The sequence below is a fragment of the Anomaloglossus baeobatrachus genome, chromosome 2 (genome assembly GCF_048569485.1).
Source record: "Anomaloglossus baeobatrachus isolate aAnoBae1 chromosome 2, aAnoBae1.hap1, whole genome shotgun sequence".
NCBI lineage: Eukaryota > Metazoa > Chordata > Amphibia > Anura > Aromobatidae > Anomaloglossus > Anomaloglossus baeobatrachus.
This window is the reverse complement of record NC_134354.1, coordinates 801,101,063-801,121,481: the sequence shown is the minus strand read 5'-3', so window position 1 is coordinate 801,121,481 and position 20,419 is coordinate 801,101,063. Positions and strand designations below refer to the sequence as shown.

At 44.1% G+C, this 20,419-nt stretch overlaps 1 protein-coding gene across 1 annotated transcript in view; it reads right to left on the bottom strand.

The window, feature by feature from the left end:
- Nucleotides 1–20,419, bottom strand: part of LOC142292392 (transient receptor potential cation channel subfamily M member 2-like) — a 379,921-nt gene that overhangs the window by 184,459 nt on the left and 175,043 nt on the right. The gene's annotated exons all lie outside the window — the stretch shown is intronic.

Below are 20,419 nucleotides of genomic sequence, written 5' to 3'. Positions count from 1 at the left end.
TACTATAATAATAGTTAGGAGCACAGGGGACAATACTGGAGAAGAGCACTATTAAAAGTAAGGAGCACAGGGGACAATACTGGACGAGATCACTATTACTAGTCAGGAGAACAGGGGACAATACTGGACAAAATCCCCATTACTAGTGAGGAGCACAGGGGACAATACTGGAGGAGATCATTATTACTAGTGAGGAGCACAGGGGACAATACTGGAGGAAATCACAATTAGTAGTGAGGAGCACAGGGGACAATAGCGGAGGAGATCACTGTTACTAGTGAGGAGCACAGGGGACAATACTTGAGGAGATCACTATTACTAGTGAGGAGCACAGGGGACAATACTGGAAAAGATCACTATTACTAGTGAGGAGTATAGGGAATAATACTGGAGAAGATCACTATTACTAGTGAGGAGTACAGGGGACAATACTGGAGGATATCACAATTACTAGAGAGGAGTAGAAGTTACAATACTGGAGGATATTACTATTACTAGTTAAGAGCACAAGGGACAATACTGGATCAGATCACTATTACTAGTGAGGAGCACAGGGGACAATACTGGAGGAGATCACAATTACTAGTGAGGGGTACAGGGGACAATACTGGAGGGGATCATTATTACTAGGGAGGAGCACAGGTGACAATACTGGAGGGGATCACTATTACTAGTGAGGAGTACAGGGGACAATACTGGAGGAGATCACTATTACTAGTGAGGAGTACAGGGGACAATACTGGAGGAGATTACTATTACTAGTGAGGAGCACAGGGGACAATACTGGAGGAGATCACTATTACTAGTGAAAAGCACAGGGGACAATACTGGAGGAGATCACTATTACTAGAGAGGAGCACAGGGGACAATTCTGGAGGAGATGACTATTACTAGTGAGGAGTACAGGGGACAATATCGGAGGAAATCACTATTACTAGTGAGGAGCACAGGGGACAATACTTGAGGAGATCACTATTACTAATGAGGAGTACAGGAGATAATACTGGAGGAGATCACTATTACTAGTGAGGAGTACAGGGGATAATACTGAAGGAGATCACTATTATTAGTGAGGAGTACAGGTGACAATGTTGGAGGAGATCACTATTACTAGTGAGGAGCACAGGGGACAATACTGGAGGAGATCACAATTACTACTGAGGAGTACAGGGGATAAAACTGCAGGAGATCACTATTACTAGTGAGGAGCACAGGTGACAATACCGGAGGAGATCACTATTACTAGTGAGGAGCACAGGGGACAATACCGGAGGAAATCACAATTATTAGTAAAGAGTACAGGGGACAATACTGGAGGAGATCACTATTACTAGTGAGGAGCACAGGGGACAATACTGGAGGGGATCACTAATACTAGTGAAGAGTACAGGGGACAATTCTGGAGGAGATCACTATTACTAGAGAGGAGCACAAGGGACAATTCTGGAGGAGATCACTATTACTAGAGAGGAGCACAGGGGACAATTCTGGAGGAGATCACTATTACTAGAGAGGAGCACAGGGGACAATTCTGGAGGAGATGACTATTACTAGTGAGGAGTACAGGGGACAATATCGGAGGAGATCACTATTACTAGTGAGGAGCACAGGGGACAATACTTGAGGAGATCACTATTACTAGTGAGGAACACAGGAGATAATACTGGAGGAGATCACTATTACTAGTGAGGAGTACAGGGGATAATACTGAAGGAAATCACTATTATTAGTGAGGAGTACAGGTGACAATACTGGAGGAGATCACTATTACTAGTGAGGAGCACAGGGGACCATACTGGAGGGGATCACAATTACTAGTGAGGAGTACAGGGGATAAAACTGCAGGAGATCACTATTACTAGTGAGGAGCACAGGTGACAATACCGGAGGAGATCACTATTACTAGTGAGGAGCACAGGGGACAATACTGGAGGAGATCACTATTACTAGTGAAAAGCACAGGGGACAATACTGGAGGAGATCACTATTACTAGGGAGGAGCACAGGGGACAATTCTGGAGGAGATGACTATTACTAGTGAGGAGTAAAGGGGACAATATCGGAGGAAATCACTATTACTAGTGAGGAGCACAGGGGACAATACTTGAGGAGATCACTATTACTAGTGAGGAGTACAGGAGATAATACTGGAGGAGATCACTATTACTAGTGAGGAGTACAGGGGTTAATACTGAAGGAGATCACTATTATTAGTGAGGAGTACAGGTGACAATATTGGAGGAGATCACTATTACTAGTGAGGAGTACAGGGGACAATACTGGAGGAGATCACAATTACTAGTGAGGAGTACAGGGGATAAAACTGCAGGGGATCACTATTACTAGTGAGGAGCACAGGTGACAATACCGGAGGAGATCACTATTACTAGTGAGGAGCACAGGGGACAATACCGGAGAAAATCACAATTATTAGTGAAGAGTACAGGGGACAATACTGGAGGAGATCACTATTACTAGTGAGGAGCACAGGGGACAATACTGGAGGAGATCACTAATACTAGTGAAGATTACAGGGGACAATTCTGGAGGAGATCACTATTACTAGAGAGGAGCACAAGGGACAATTCTGGAGGAGATAACTATTACTAGAGAGGAGCACAGGGGACATTTCTGGAGGAGATCACTATTACTAGAGAGGAGCACAGGGGACAATTCTGGAGGAGATGACTATTACTAGTGAGGAGTACAGGGGACAATATCGGAGGCGTTCACTATTACTAGTGAGGAGCACAGGGGACAATACTTGAGGAGATCACTATTACTAGTGAGGAGTACAGGAGATAATACTGGAGAAGATCACTATTACTAGAGAGGAGCACAGGGGACAATACTGGAGGAGATCACTATTACTAGTGAAGAGTACAGGGGACAATACTGGAGAAGATCACTATTACTAGAGAGGAGCACAAGGGACAATACTGGAGGAGATCACTATTACTAGTGAGGAGTACAGGGAACAATACTGGAGCAGATCTCTATTACTAGTGAGGAGTACAGGGGACAACACTGGAGCAGATCACAATTACTAGTGTGGAGTACAGGTGACAATACTGGAGGATATCACTATTACTAGTGCGGAGCACAGGGGACAATACTGGAGGAAATCACTATTACAAGTGAGGAGCACTAGGGACAATACTGGAGGATATCACTATTAATAGTGAGGAGCACAGGTGGCAATATTGGAGGAGATCACTATTACTAGTGAGGAGCACAAGGGACAATACTGGAGGATATCACTATTACTAGTGAGGAGCACAGGGGACAAGACTGGAGGAGATCACTATTACAAAAAATGAGCACAGGGGACAATACTGGAGGAGATCACTATTACTAGTGAGGAGCACAAGTGACAATATTGGAGGAGATCACTATTACAAGTGAGGAGCACAGGGGGCAATACTGGAGGAGATCACTATTTCTAGTGAGGAGCACAAGGGACAATACTGGAGGATATCACTATTACTAGTGAGGAGCACATGGGACAAGACTGGAGTAGATCACTATTAATAGTGAGGAGCACAGGTGACAATACTGGAGAATATCACTATTACTAGTGAGGACAACAGGATACAATACTGGAGTAGATCACTATTACAAGTGAGGAGCACAGAGGACAATACTGGAGGAGATCACTATTACAAAAAATGAGCACAGGGGACAATACTGGAGGAGATCACTATTACTAGTGAGGAGCAAAGGTGACAATACTGAAGGGGATCACTATTACTAGTGAGGAGCACAGGGGACAATACTGGAGGAGATCACTGTTACTAGTGAGGAGTACGGGGGACAATAATGGAGGAGATCACTATTACTAGTGAGGAGTACAGGGGACAATACTGGAGGAGATCACCATTACTAGTGAGGAGCACAGGGGACAATACTGGAGGAGATTACTATTACTAGTGAAAAGAACAGGGGACAATACAGGAGGAGATCACTATTACTAGAGAGGAGCACAGGGGACAATACTGGAGGAGATGACTATTACTAGTGAGGAGTACAGGGGACAATATTGGAGGAAATCACTATTACTAATGAGGAGCACAGGGGACAATACTTGAGGAGATCACTATTACTAGTGAGGAGTACAGGGGATAATACTGGAGGAGATCACTATTACCAGTGAGGAGTACAGAGGATAATACTGAAGGATTTCACTATTACTAGTGATGAGCACAGGGGACAATACTGAAGGAGATCACTATTTCTAGTGAGGAGTACAGGGAATAATACTGGAGGAGATCACTATTACTAGTGAGGAGCACAGGGTACAATACTGGAGGAGATCACTGTTACTAGTGAAGAGTACAGGGGACTATACTGGAGGAGATCACGATTACTAGAGAGGAGCACAAGGGACAATACTGGAGGAGATCACTATTACTAGTGAGGATTACAGGGGACAATACTGGAGGAGATCTCTATTACTAGTGAGGAGTACAGGGGACAACACTGGAGGAGATCACAATTACTAGTGTGGAGTACAGGTGACAATACTGGAGGATATCACTATTACTAGTGAGGAGCACAAGGGACAATACCGGAGGAGATCACTATTACTAGTGAGAAGCACAGGGGTCAATGCCGGAGGAAATTACAATTATTAGTGAGGAGCACAATGGACAATACTGGAGGATATCACTATTACTAGTGAGGAGCACAGGTGGCAATACTGGAGGAGATCACTATTACTAGTGAGGAGCACAAGTGACAATATTGGAGGAGATCACTATTACTAGTGAGGAGCACAGGGGGCAATACTGGAGGAGATCACTATTACTAGTGAGGAGCACAAGGGACAATACTGGAGGATATCACTATTACTAGTGAGGAGCACAGGGGACAAGACTGGAGTAGATCACTATTAATAGTGAGGAGCACAGGTGGCAATACTGGAGAATATCACTCTTACTAGTGAGGACAACAGGGTACAATACTGGAGGAGATCACTATTACAAGTGAGGAGCACAGGGGACAATACTGGAGGAGATCACTATTACTAGTGAGGAGCACAGGTGACAATACTGGAGGAGATCTCTATTACTAGTGAGCAGTACAGGGGACAACACTGGAGGAGATCACAATTACTAGTGTGGAGTAAAGGTGACAATACTGGAGGATATCACTATTACTAGTGAGGAGCACAAGGGAAAATACCGAAGGAGATCACAATTAATAGTGAGAAGCACAGGGGTCAATGCCGGAGGAAATTACAATTGATAGTGAGGAGCACAATGGACAATACTGGAGGATATCACTATTACTAGAGAGGAGTACAGGGGATAATACTGGAGGAGATCACTATTACTAGTGAGGAGCACAGGGGACAATACCGGAGGAGATCACTATTACAAGTGAGGAGCACAAGGGACAATACTAGAGGATATAACTATTACTAGTGAGAAGCACAGGTGGCATTACTGTAGGAGATCACTATTACTAGTGAGGAGCACAAGTGACAATACTGGAGGAGATCACTATTACTAGTGAGGAGCACAGGGGGCAATACTGGAGGAGATCACTATTACTAGTGAGGAGCACAAGTGACAATATTGGAGGAGATCACTATTACTAGTGAGGAGCACAGGGGGCAATACTGGAGGAGATCACTATTACTAGTGAGGAGCACAAGGGACAATACTGGAGGATATCACTATTACTAGTGAGGAGCACAGGGGACAAGACTGGAGTAGATCACTATTAATAGTGAGGAGCACAGGTGACAATACTGGAAAATATCACTCTTACTAGTGAGGACAACAGGGTACAATACTGGAGGAGATCACTATTACAAGTGAGGAGCACAGGGGACAATACTGGAGGAGATCACTATTACTAGTGAGGAGCACAGGTGACAATACTGGAGGAGATCTCTATTACTATTGAGGCGTACAGGGGACAACACTGGAGGAGATCACAATTACTAGTGTGGAGTAAAGGTGACAATACTGGAGGATATCACTATTACTAGTGAGGAGCACAAGGGACAATACCGGAGGAGATCACAATTACTAGTGAGAAGCACAGGGGTCAATGCCGGAGGAAATTACAATTATTAGTGAGGAGCACAATGGACAATACTGGAGGATATCACTATTACTAGAGAGGAGTACAAGGGATAATACTGGAGGAGATCACTATTACTAGTGAGGAGCACAGGGGACAATACTGGAGGTGATCACTATTACAAGTGAGGAGCACAAGGGACAATACTGGAGGATATAACTATTACTAGTGAGGAGCACAGGTGGCATTACTGTAGGAGATCACTATTACTAGTGAGGAGCACAAGTGACAATATTGGAGGAGATCACTATTACTAGTGAGGAGCACAGGGGGCAATACTGGAGGAGATCACTATTACTAGTGAGGAGCACAAGGGACAATACTGGAGGATATCACTATTACTAGTGAGGAGCACAGGGGACAAGACTGGAGTAGATCACTATTAATAGTGAGGAGCACAGGTGACAATACTGGAGGAGATCACTATTACAAGTGAGGAGCACAGGGGACAATACTGGAGGAGATCACTTTTACAAAAAATGAGCACAGGGGACAATACTGGAGGAGATCACAATTACTAGTGAGGAGTACAACAGGGGACAATACTGGAGGATATCACTATTACTAGTGAGGAGCACAAGGGACAATACTGGAGGATATCACTATTACTAGTGAGGAGCACAGGGGACAATACTGGATCAGATCACTATTATTAGAGAGGAGCACAGGGGACAATACTGGATCAGATCACTATTATTAGAGAGGAGCACAGGGGACAATACTGGATCAGATCACTATTACTAGAGAGGAGCACAGGGGACAATACTGGTGGAGATCACTATTACTAGTTAGGAGTACAGTTGACAATACTGGAGGAAATCACAATTACTAGTGAGGAGCACATTGGACAATACCAAAGGAGATCCTTATTACTAGTGAGGAGGACCATAGACAATATTGAAGGATATCACAATTACTAGTGGGGAGCACCGGGGACAATACCAAAAGAGATCACTATGTCTAGTGAAGAGCACAGGGGACAATACTGGAGGAGATCACTATTACTAGTGAGGAGCACAGGGGACAATACTGGAGGAGATCACTATTACTAGTGAAGAGCACAAGGGACAATAATAGAGCAGATCACTATTACTAGTGAGAAGCACAGGGGACAATACCAGAGGAGATCACTATTACTAGTGAGGAGGACACTGGACAATAACAGAGGAGATCACTATTACTAGGGAGGAGCTCAGTTGACAATACTGGAGGGTATCACTATTACTAGTGAGGAGCACAGGGGACAATACTGGAGGAGATCACTATTACTAGTGAGGAGTACAGGGGAAAATACTGGAGGAGATCACTATTACTAGTGAGGAGTACTGGGGACAATACCCGAGGAGATCACTATTACTAGTGAAGAGCACAGGGGACAATACTGGAGGAGATGACCATTAATAGTGAAGAGCACAGGGGACAATACTAGAAGAGATCTCTATTACTAGTGAGGAGTACAGGTGACAATACTGGAAGAGATCACTATTACTAGTGAGGAGCACAGGTGACAATACTGCAGGGGATCACTATTACTAGTGAGGAGTACAGGGGACAATACTGGAGCAGATCACTATTACTAGTGAAGAGTACAGGGGACAATACTGGAGGAGATCACTATTACTAGTGCGGACTACAGGGGACAATACTGGAGGAGATCACTATTACTAGTGAGGAACACAGGGGACAATACTGGAGGAGATTACTATTACTAGTGAAAAGCACAGGGGACAATACCGGAGGAGATCACTATTACTAGAGAGGAGCACAGGGGACAATACTGGAGGAGATGACCATTACTAGTGAGGAGCACAAGGGACAATATCGGAGGAGATCACTATTACTAGTGAGGAGTACAGGGGATAATACTGGAGGAGATCACTATTACTAGTGAGGAGTACAGGGGATAATACTAAAGGAGATCACTATTACTAGTGAGGAGTACAGGTGACAATACTAGAGGAGATCACTATTACTAGTGAGGAGCACAGGGGACAATACTGGAGGAAATCACCATTACTAGTGAGGAGCACAGGGGACAATACCGGAGGAAATCACAAATATTAGTGAGGAGTACAGGGGACAATACTAGAGGAGATCACTACTACTAGTGAGGAGCACAGGTGACAATACTGGAGGAGAACACTATTACTAGTGAGGAGTACAGGGGATAATACTGGAGATCACTATTACTAGTTTGGAGCACAAGGGACAATACTGGAGGAAATCACTAATACTAGTGAGGAGCACAGGGGACAATACCGGAGGAGATTTCTATTACTAGTGAGGAGCACAGGAGACAATACCAGAAGAGATCACTTTACTAGTGAGGAGAACAGGGGATAATACTGGAGGAGATCACTATTACTAGTGAGGAGCACAGGGGACAATACTGGAAGAGATCATTATTACTAGTGAGGAGTACAGGGGACAATACTGGAGGAGATCACAATTACTAGTGAAGAGTACAACAGGGGACAATACTGGAGGATATCACTATTACTAGTGAGGAGCACAAGGGACAATACTAAAGGATATCACTATTACTAGTGAGGAGCACAGGGGACAATACTGGATCAGATCACTATTATTAGAGAGGAGCACAGGGGATTATACTGGATCAGATCACTATTATTAGAGAGGAGCACAGGGGACAATACTGGATCAGATCACTATTACTAGAGAGGAGCACAGGGGACAATACTGGTGGAGATCACTATTACTAGTTAGGAGTACAGTTGACAATACTGGAGGAAATCACAATTACTAGTGAGGAGCACATTGGACAATACCAAAGGAGATCCCTATTACTAGTGAGGAGGACCATTGACAATATTGAAGGATATCACAATTACTAGTGGGGAGCACCGGGGACAATACCAGAAGAGATCACTATTTCTAGTGAAGAGCACAGGGGACAATACTGGAGGAGATCACTATTACTAGTGAGGAGCACAGGGGGACAATACTGGAGGAGATTACTATTACTAGTGAGGAGTACAGGGGACAATTCTGGAGGAGATCACAATTACTAGTGAGGAGTACAGGGGACAATACTGGAGGAGTTCACTATTGCTAGTGAGGAGTACTAGGGACAATACTAGAGAAGATCACTATTACAAGTGAGGAGCACAAGGCACAATACTGGAGGAGATCACTTTTACTAGTGAGGAGTATAGGGGACAATACTAGAGGAGATCACTATTACTATTGAGGAATACAGGGGACAATACTGGAGGAGATCACAATTACTAGTGCGGAGTACAGGGGACAATACTGGAGGATATCACTATTACTAGTGAGGAGCACAATGGACAATGCTGGAGGATATCACTATTACTAGAGAGGAGCACAGGGGACAATACGGGAGAAGATCACTATTACTAGTGAGAAGCACAAGGGCCAATACAGGAGGAGATCACTATTACTAGTGAGGAGTACAGGGGACAATACTGGAGGAGATCACAATTACTAGTGAGGAGTACAACAGGGGACAATACTGGAGGATATCACTATTACTAGTAAGGAGCAGAAGGGACAATACTGGAGGATATCACTATTACTAGTGAGGAGCACAGGGGACAATACTGGGTCAGATCACTATTATTAGAGAGGAGCACAGGGGACAATACTGGATCAGATCACTATTATTAGAGAGGAGCACAGGGGACAATACTGGATCAGATCACTATTACTAGAGAGGAGCACAGGGGACAATACTGGTGGAGATCACTATTACTAGTGAGGAGCACAAGGGACAATACTGGAGGATATCACTATTACTAGTGAGGAGCACAGGGGACAAGACTGGAGTAGATCACTATTAATAGTGAGGAGCACAGGTGACAATACTGGAGAATATCACTCTTACTAGTGAGGACAACAGGGTACAATTCTGGAGGAGATCACTATTACAAGTGAGGAGCACAGGGGACAATACTGGAGGGGATCACTATTACTAGTGAGGAGCACAGGTGACAATACTGGAGGAGATCTCTATTACTAGTGAGGAGTACAGGGGACAACACTGGAGGAGATCACAATTACTAGTGTGGAGTAAAGGTGACAATACTGGAGGATATCACTATTACTAGTAAGGAGCACAAGGGACAATACCGGAGGAGATCACAATTACTAGTGAGAAGCACAGGGGTCAATGCCGGAGGACATTACAATTATTAGTGAGGAGCACAATGGACAATAATGGAGGATATCACTATTACTAGAGAGGAGTACAGGGGATAATACTGGAGGAGATCACTATTACTAGTGAGGAGCACAGGGGACAATACTGGAGGAGATCACTATTACAAGTGAGGAGCACAAGGGACAATACTGGAGGATATAACTACTACTAGTGAGGAGCACAGGTGGCATTACTGTAGGAGATCACTATTACTAGTGAGGAGCACAAGTGACAATATTGGAGGAGATCACTATTACTAGTGAGGAGCACAGGGGACAATACTGGAGGAGATCACTATTACTAGTGAGGAGCACAAGGGACAATACTGGAGGATATCACTATTACTAGTGAGGAGCACAGGGGACAAGACTGGAGTAGATCACTATTAATAGTGAGGAGCACAGGTGACAATACTGGAGGAGATCACTATTACAAGTGAGGAGCACAGGGGACAATACTGGAGGAGATCACTTTTACAAAAAATGAGCACAGGGGACAATACTGGAGGAGATCACTATTACTAGAGAGGAGAACAGGGGATAATAATGGAGGAGATCACTATTACTAGTGAGGACAACAGGGTACAATACTGGAGGAGATCACTATTACTAGTGAGGGGTACAAGGGACAATACTGGAGGGGATCACTATTACTAGGGAGGAGCACAGGTGACAATACTGGAGGGGATCACTATTACTAGTGAGGAGTACAAGGGACAATACTGGAGGAGATCACTATTACTAGTGAGCAGTACAGGGGACAATAATGAGTAGATCACTATTACTAGTGAGGAGTACAGGGGACAATACTGGAGGAGATCACTATTACTAGTGAGGAGCACAAGGGACAATACTGGATGATATCACTATTACTAGTGAGGAGAAAAAGGGGACAATACTGGAGGAGATCACTATTACTAGTGAGGAGTACAGGGGACAATACTAGAGGAGATTACTATTACTAGTGAGGAGTACAGGGGACAATTCTGGAGGAGATCACAATTACTAGTGAGGAGTACAGGGGACAATACTGGAGGAGTTCACTATTGCTAGTGAGGAGTACAGGGGACAATACTGGAGAAGATCACTATTACAAGTGAGGAGCACAAGGGACAATACTGGAGGAGATCACTAATACTAGTGAGGAGTATAGGGGACAATACTAGAGGAGATCACTATTACTAGTGAGGAATACAGGGGACAATACTGGAGGAGATCACAATTACTAGTGAGGAGTACAGGGGACAATACTGGAGGATATTACTATTACTAGTGAGGAGCACAATGGACAATGCTGGAGGATATCACTATTACTAGAGAGGAGCACAGGGCACAAAACTGGAGAAGATCACTATTACTAGTGAGAAGCACAAGGGACAATACTGGAGGAGATCACAATTACTAGTGAGGAGTACAACAGGGGACAATACTGGAGGATATCACTATTACTAGTGAGGAGCACAGGGGACAATACTGGATCAGATCACTATTATTAGAGAGGAGCACAGGGGATTATACTGGATCAGATCACTATTATTAGAGAGGAGCACAGGGGACAATACTGGATCAGATCACTATTACTAGAGAGAAGCACAGGGGACAATACTGGTGGAGATCACTATTACTAGTTAGGAGAACAGTTGACAATACTGGAGGAAATCACAATTACTAGTGAGGAGCACATTGGACAATACCAAAGGAGATCCCTATTACTAGTGAGGAGGACCATTGACAATATTGAAGGATATCACAATTACTAGTGGGGAGCACCGGGGACAATACCAGAAGAGATCGCTATTTCTAGTGAAGAGCACAGGGGACAATACTGGAGGAGATCACTATTACTAGTGAGGAGCACAGGGGACAATACTGGAGGAGATCACTATTACTAGTGAGGAGCACAAGGGACAATAATAGAGCAGATCACTATTACTAGAGAAGAGCACAGGGGACAATACCAGAGGAGATCACTATTTCTAGTGAGGAGGACACTGGACAATAACAGAGGATATCACTATTACTAGGGAGGAGCTCAGGTGACAATACTGGAGGGTATCACTATTACTAGTGAGGAGCACAGGGGACAATACTGGAGGAGATCACTATTACTAGTGAGGAGTACAGGGGACAATACTGGAGGAGATCACTATTACTAGTGAGAAGTACAGTGGACAATACCAGAGGAGATCACTATTACTAGTGAAGAGCACAGGGGACAATACTGGAGGAGATGACCATTACTAGTGAAGAGAACAGGGGACAATACTAGAGGAGATCTCTATTACTAGTGAGTACAGGTGACAATACTGGAAGAGATCACTATTACTAGTGAGGAGCACAGGTGACAATACTGGAGGGGATCACTATTAATAGTGAGGAGTACAGGGGACAATACTGGAGGAGATCACTATTACTAGTGAGGAGTACAGGGGACAATACTGGAGGAGATCACTATTACTAGTGCGGAGTACAGGGGACAATACTGGAGGAGATCACTATTACTAGTGGGAACACAGGGGACAATACTGGAGGAGATCACCATTACTAGTGAGGAGCACAGGGGACAATACTGGAGGAGATTACTATTACTAGTGAAAAGAACAGGGGACAATACAGGAGGAGATCACTATTACTAAAGAGGAGCACAGGGGACAATACTGGAGGAGATCACAATTACTAGTGTGGAGTACAGGGGACAATATCGGAGGAGATCACTATTACTAGTGAGGAGTACAGGGGACAATACTGGAGGAGATCACTATTACCAGTGAGGAGTACAGAGGATAATACTGAAGGAGATCACTATTACTAGTGATGAGCACAGGGGACAATACTGAAGGAGATCACTATTTCTAGTGAGGAGTACAGGGAATAATACTGGAGGAGAGCACTATTACTAGTGAGGAGCACAGGGTACAATACTGGAGGAGATCACTGTTACTAGTGAAGAGTACAGGGGACTATACTGGAGGATATCACGATTACTAGAGAGGAGCACAAGGGACAATACTGGAGGAGATCACTATTACTAGTGAGGAGTACAGGGGACAATACTGGAGGAGATCTCTATTACTAGTGAGGAGTACAGGGGACAACACTGGAGGAGATCACAATTACTAGTGTGGAGTACAGGTGACAATACTGGAGGATATCACTATTACTAGTGAGGAGCACAAGGGACAATACCGGAGGAGATCACTATTACTAGTGAGAAGCACAGGGGTCAATGCCGTAGGAAATTACAATTATTAGTGAGGAGCACAATGTACAATACTGGAGGATATCACTATTACTAGTGAGGAGCACAGGTGGCAATACTGGAGGAGATCACTATTACTAGTGAGGAGCACAAGTGACAAAATTGGAGGAGATCACTATTACTAGTGAGGAGCACAGGGGGCAATACTGGAGGAGATCACTATTACTAGTGAGGAGCACAAGGGACAATACTGGAGGATATCACTATTACTAGTGAGGAGCACAGGGGACAAGACTGGAGTAGATCACTGTTAATAGTGAGGAGCACAGGTGACAATACTGGAGAATATCACTCTTACTAGTGAGGACAACAGGGTACAATTCTGGAGGAGATCACTATTACAAGTGAGAAGCACAGGGGACAATACTGGAGGAGATCACTATTACTAGTGAGGAGCACAGGTGACAATACTGGAGGAGATCTCTATTACTAGTGAGGAGTACAGGGGACAACACTGGAGGAGATCACAATTACTAGTGTGGAGTAAAGGTGACAATACTGGAGGATATCACTATTACTAGTAAGGAGCACAAGGGACAATACCGGAGGAGATCACAATTACTAGTGAGAAGCACAGGGGTCAATGCCGGAGGAAATTACAATTATTAGTGAGGAGCACAAGGGACAATACTGGAGTATATCACTATTACTAGTGAGGAGCACAGGGGACAAGACTGGAGTAGATCACTATTAATAGTGAGGAGCACAGGTGACAATACTGGAGGAGATCACTATTACAAGTGAGGAGCACAGGGGACAACACTGGAGGAGATCACTTTTACAAAAAATGAGCACAGGGGACAATACTGGAGGAGATCACTATTACTAGAGAGGAGTACAGGGGATAATAATGGAGGAGATCACTATTACTAGTGAGGACAACAGGGTACAATACTGGAGGAGATCACTATTACTAGTGAGGGGTACAAGGGACAATACTGGAGGGGATCACTATTACTAGGGAGGAGCACAGGTGACAATACTGGAGGGGATCACTATTACTAGTGAGGAGTACAAGGGACAATACTGGAGGAGATCACTATTACTAGTGAACAGTACAGGGGACAATAATGAGTAGATCACTATTACTAGTGAGGAGTACAGGGGACAATACTGGAGGAGATCACTATTACTAGTGAGGAGCACAAGGGACAATACTGGAGGAGATCACTATTACTAGTGAGGAGAAAAAGGGGACAATACTGGAGGAGATCACTATTACTAGTGAGGAGTACAGGGGACAATACTAGAGGAGATTACTATTACTAGTGAGGAGTACAGGGGACAATTCTGGAGGAGATCACAATTACTAGTGAGGAGTACAGGGGACAATACTGGAGGAGTTCACTATTGCTAGTGAGGAGTACAGGGGACAATACTGGAGAAGATCACTATTACAAGTGAGGAGCACAAGGGACAATACTGGAGGAGATCACTATTACTAGTGAGGAGTACAGGGGACAATACTGGAGGAGTTCACTATTGCTAGTGAGGAGTACAGGGGACAAAACTGGAGAAGATCACTATTACTAGTGAGAAGCACAAGGGACAATACAGGAGGAGATCACTTTACTAGTGAGGAGCACAGGGGACAATACTGGAGGAGATCACTATTACTAGTGAGTAGCACAGGGGACAATACTGGAGGAGATCACTATTACTAGTGAAGAGCACAAGGGACAATAATAGAGCAGATCACTATTACTAGTGAGGAGCACAGGGGACAATACCAGAGGAGATCACTATTACTAGTGAGGAGGACACTGGACAATAACAGAGGAGATCACTATTACTAGGGAGGAGCTCAGGTGACAATACTGGAGGGTATCACTATTACTAGTGAGGAGCACAGGGGACAATACTGGAGGAGATCACTATTACTAGTGAGGAGTACAGGGGAAAATACTGGAGGAGATCACTATTACTAATGAGGAGTACAGGGGAAAATACTGGAGGAGATCACTATTACTAGTGAGGAGTACTGGGGACAATACCAGAGGAGATCACTATTACTAGTGAAGAGCACAGGGGACAATACTAGAGGAGATCTCTATTACTAGTGAGGAGTACAGGTGACAATACTGGAAGAGATCACTATTACTAGTGAGGAGCACAGGTGACAATACTGGAGGGGATCACTATTACTAGTGAGGAGTACAGGGGACAATACTGGAGGAGATCACTATTACTAGTGAGGAGTACAGGGGACAATACTGGAGGAGATCACTATTACTAGTGCGGACTACAGGGGACAATACTGGAGGAGATCACTATTACTAGTGAGGAACACAGGGGACAATACTGGAGGAGATTACTATTACTAGTGAAAAGCACAGGGGACAATACCGGAGGAGATCACTATTACTAGAGAGGAGCACAGGGGACAATACTGGAGGAGATGACCATTACTAGTGAGGAGCACAAGGGACAATATCGGAGGAGATCACTATTACTAGTGAGGAGTACAGGGGATAATACTGGAGGAGATCACTATTACTAGTGAGGAGTACAGGGGATAATTCTAAAGGAGATCACTATTACTAGTGAGGAGTACAGGTGACAATACTAGAGGAGATCACTATTACTAGTGAGGAGCACAGGGGACAATACTGGAGGAAATCACCATTACTAGTGAAGAGCACAGGGGACAATACCGGAGGAAATCACAATTATTAGTGAGGAGTACAGGGGACAATACTGGAGGAGATGACTACTACTAGTGAGGAGCACAGGTGACAATACTGGAGGAGAACACTATTACTAGTGAGGAGTACAGGGGATAATACTGGAGATCACTATTACTAGTTTGGAGCATAAGGGACAATACTGGAGGAAATCACTATTACTAGTTAGGAGCACAGGGGACAATACCGGAGGAGATTTCTATTACTAGTGAGGAGCACAGGGGACAATACCAGAAGAGATCACTTTACTAGTGAGGAGCACAGGGGACAATACTGGAGGAGATCACTATTACTAGTGAGGAGCACAGGGGACAATACTGGAGGAGATCATTATTACTAGTGAGGAGTACAGCGGACAATACTGGAGGAGATCACAATTACTAGTGAGGAGTACAACAGGGGACAATACTGGAGGATATCACTATTACTAGTGAGGAGCACAAGGGACAATACTAAAGGATATCACTATTACTAGTGAGGAGCACAGGGGACAATACTGGATCAGATCACTATTATAAGAGAGGAGCACAGGGGATTATACTGGATCAGATCACTATTAATAGAGAGGAGCACAGGGGACAATACTGGATCAGATCACTATTACTAGAGAGGAGCACAGGGGACAATACTGGTGGAGATCACTATTACTAGTTAGGAGTACAGTTGACAATACTGGAGGAAATCACAATTACTAGTGAGGAGCACATTGGACAATACCAAAGGAGATCTCTATTACTAGTGAGGAGGACCATTGACAATATTGAAGGATATCACAATTACTAGTGGGGAGCACCGGGGACAATACCAGAAGAGATCACTATTTCTAGTGAAGAGCACAGGGGACAATACTGGAGGAGATCACTATTACTAGTGAAAAGCACAGGGGAAAATACTGGAGGAGATCACTATTACTAGTGAGGAGCACAAGGGACAATAATAGAGCAGATCACTATTACTAGTGAAGAGCACAGGGGACAATACCAGAGGAGATCACTATTTCTAGTGAGGAGGACACTGGACAATAACAGAGGAGATCACTATTACTAGGGAGGAGCTCAGGTGACAATACTGGAGGGTATCACTATTACTAGAGAGGAGCACAGGGGACAAAACTGGAGAAGATCACTATTACTAGTGAGAAGCACAAGGGACAATACAGGAGGAGATCACTATTACTAGTGAGGAGTACAGGGGACAATACTGGAGGAGATCACAATTACTAGTGAGGAGTACAACAGGGGACAATACTGGAGGATATCACTATTACTAGTGAGGAGCACAGGGGACAATACTGGATCAGATCACTATTATTAGAGAGGAGCACAGGGGACAATACTGGATCAGATCACTATTATTAGAGAGGAGCACAGGGGACAATACTGGATCAGATCACTATTACTAGTTAGGAGTACAGTTGACAATACTGGAGGAAATCACAATTACTAGTGAGGAGCACATTGGACAATACCAAAGGAGATCCCTATTACTAGTGAGGAGGACCATAGACAATATTGAAGGATATCACAATTACTAGTGGGGAGCACCGGGGACAATACCAAAAGAGATCACTATGTCTAGTGAAGAGCACAGGGGACAATACTGGAGGAGATCACTATTACTAGTGAGTAGCACAGGGGACAATACTGGAGGAGATCACTATTATTAGTGAAGAGCACAAGGGACAATAATAGAGCAGATCACTATTACTAGTGAGGAGCACAGGGGACAATACCAGAGGAGATCACTATTACTAGTAAGGAGGACACTGGACAATAACAGAGGAGATCACTATTACTAGGGAGGAGCTCAAGTGACAATACTGGAGGGTATCACTATTACTAGTGAGGAGCACAGGGGACAATACTGGAGGAGATCACTATTACTAGTGAGGAGTACAGGGGAAAATACTGGAGGAGATCACTATTACTAGTGAGGAGTACAGGGGAAAATACTGGAGGAGATCACTATTACTAGTGAGGAGTACTGGGGACAATACCAGAGGAGATCACTATTACTAGTGAAGAGCACAGGGGACAATACTGGAGGAGATGACCATTAATAGTGAAGAGCACAGGGGACAATACTAGAGGAGATCTCTATTACTAGTGAGGAGTACAGGTGACAATACTGGAAGAGATCACTATTACTAGTGAGGAGCACAGGTGACAATACTGGAGGGGATCACTATTACTAGTGAGGAGTACAGGGGACAATACTGGAGGAGATCACTATTACTAGTGAGGAGTACAGGGGACAATACTGGAGGAGATCACTATTACTAGTGCGGACTACAGGGGACAATACTGGAGGAGATCACTATTACTAGTGAGGAACACAGGGGACAATACTGGAGGAGATTACTATTACTAGTGAAAAGCACAGGGGACAATACAGGAGGAGATCACTATTACTAGAGAGGAGCACAGGGGACAATACTGGAGGAGATGACCATTACTAGTGAGGAGCACAAGGGACAATATCGGAGGAGATCACTATTACTAGTGAGGAGTACAGAGGATAATACTGGAGGAGATCACTATTACTAGTGAGGAGTACAGGGGATAATTCTAAAGGAGATCACTATTACTAGAGAGGAGTACAGGTGACAATACTAGAGGAGATCACTATTACTAGTGAGGAGCACAGGGGACAATACTGGAGGAAATCACCATTACTAGTGAAGAGCACAGGGGACAATACCGGAGGAAATCACAATTATTAGTGAGGAGTACAGGGGACAATACTGGAGGAGATTACTACTACTAGTGAGGAGCACAGGTGACAATACTGGAGGAGAACACTATTACTAGTGAGGAGTACAGGGGATAATACTGGAGATCACTATTACTAGTTTGGAGCACAAGGGACAATACTGGAGGAAATCACTATTACTAGTGAGGAGCACAGGGGACAATACCGGAGGAGATTTCTATTACTAGTGAGGAGCACAGGGGACAATACCAGAAGAGATCACTTTACTAGTGAGGAGCAAAGGGGACAATACTGGAGGAGATCACTATTACTAGTGAGGAGCACAGGGGACAATACTGGAGGAGATCATTATTACTAGTGAGGAGTACAGCAGACAATACTGGAGGTCACAATTACTAGTGAGGAGTACAACAGGGGACAATACTGGAGGATATCACTATTACTAGTGAGGAGCACAAGGGACAATACTAAAGGATATCACTATTACTAGTGAGGAGCACAGGGGACAATACTGGATCAGATCACTATTATTAGAGAGGAGCACAGGGGATTATACTGGATCAGATCACTATTAATAGAGAGGAGCACAGGGGACAATACTGGATCAGATCACTATTACTAGAGAGGAGCACAGGGGACAATACTGGTGGAGATCACTATTACTAGTTAGGAGTACAGTTGACAATACTGGAGGAAATCACAATTACTAGTGAGGAGCACATTGGACAATACCAAAGGAGATCTCTATTACTAGTGAGGAGGACCATTGACAATATTGAAGGATATCACAATTACTAGTGGGGAGCACCGGGGACAATACCAGAAGAGATCACTATTTCTAGTGAAGAGCACAGGGGACAATACTGGAGGAGATCACTATTACTAGTGAAAAGCACAGGGGACAATACTGGAGGAGATCACTATTACTAGTGAGGAGCACAAGGGACAATAATAGAGCAGATCACTATTACTAGTGAAGAGCACAGGGGACAATACCAGAGGAGATCACTATTTCTAGTGAGGAGGACACTAGACAATAACAGAGGAGATCACTATTACTAGGGAGGAGCTCAGGTGACAATACTGGAGGGTATCACTATTACTAGTGAGGAGCACAGGGGACAATACTGGAGGAGATCACTATTACTAGTGAGGAGTACAGGGGACAATACTGGAGAACATCACTATTACTAGTGAGAAGTACAGGGGACAATACCAGAGGAGATCACTATTACTAGTGAAGAGCACAGGGGACAATACTGGAGGAGATGACCATTACTAGTGACGAGCACAGGGGACAATACTAGAGGAGATCTCTATTACTAGTGAGGAGTACAGGTGACAATACTGGAAGAGATCACTATTACTAGTGAGGAGCACAGGTGACAATACTGGAGGGGATCACTATTAATAGTGAGGAGTACAGGGGAAATTACTGGAGGAGATCACTATTACTAGTGAGGAGTACAGGGGACAATACTGGAGGAGA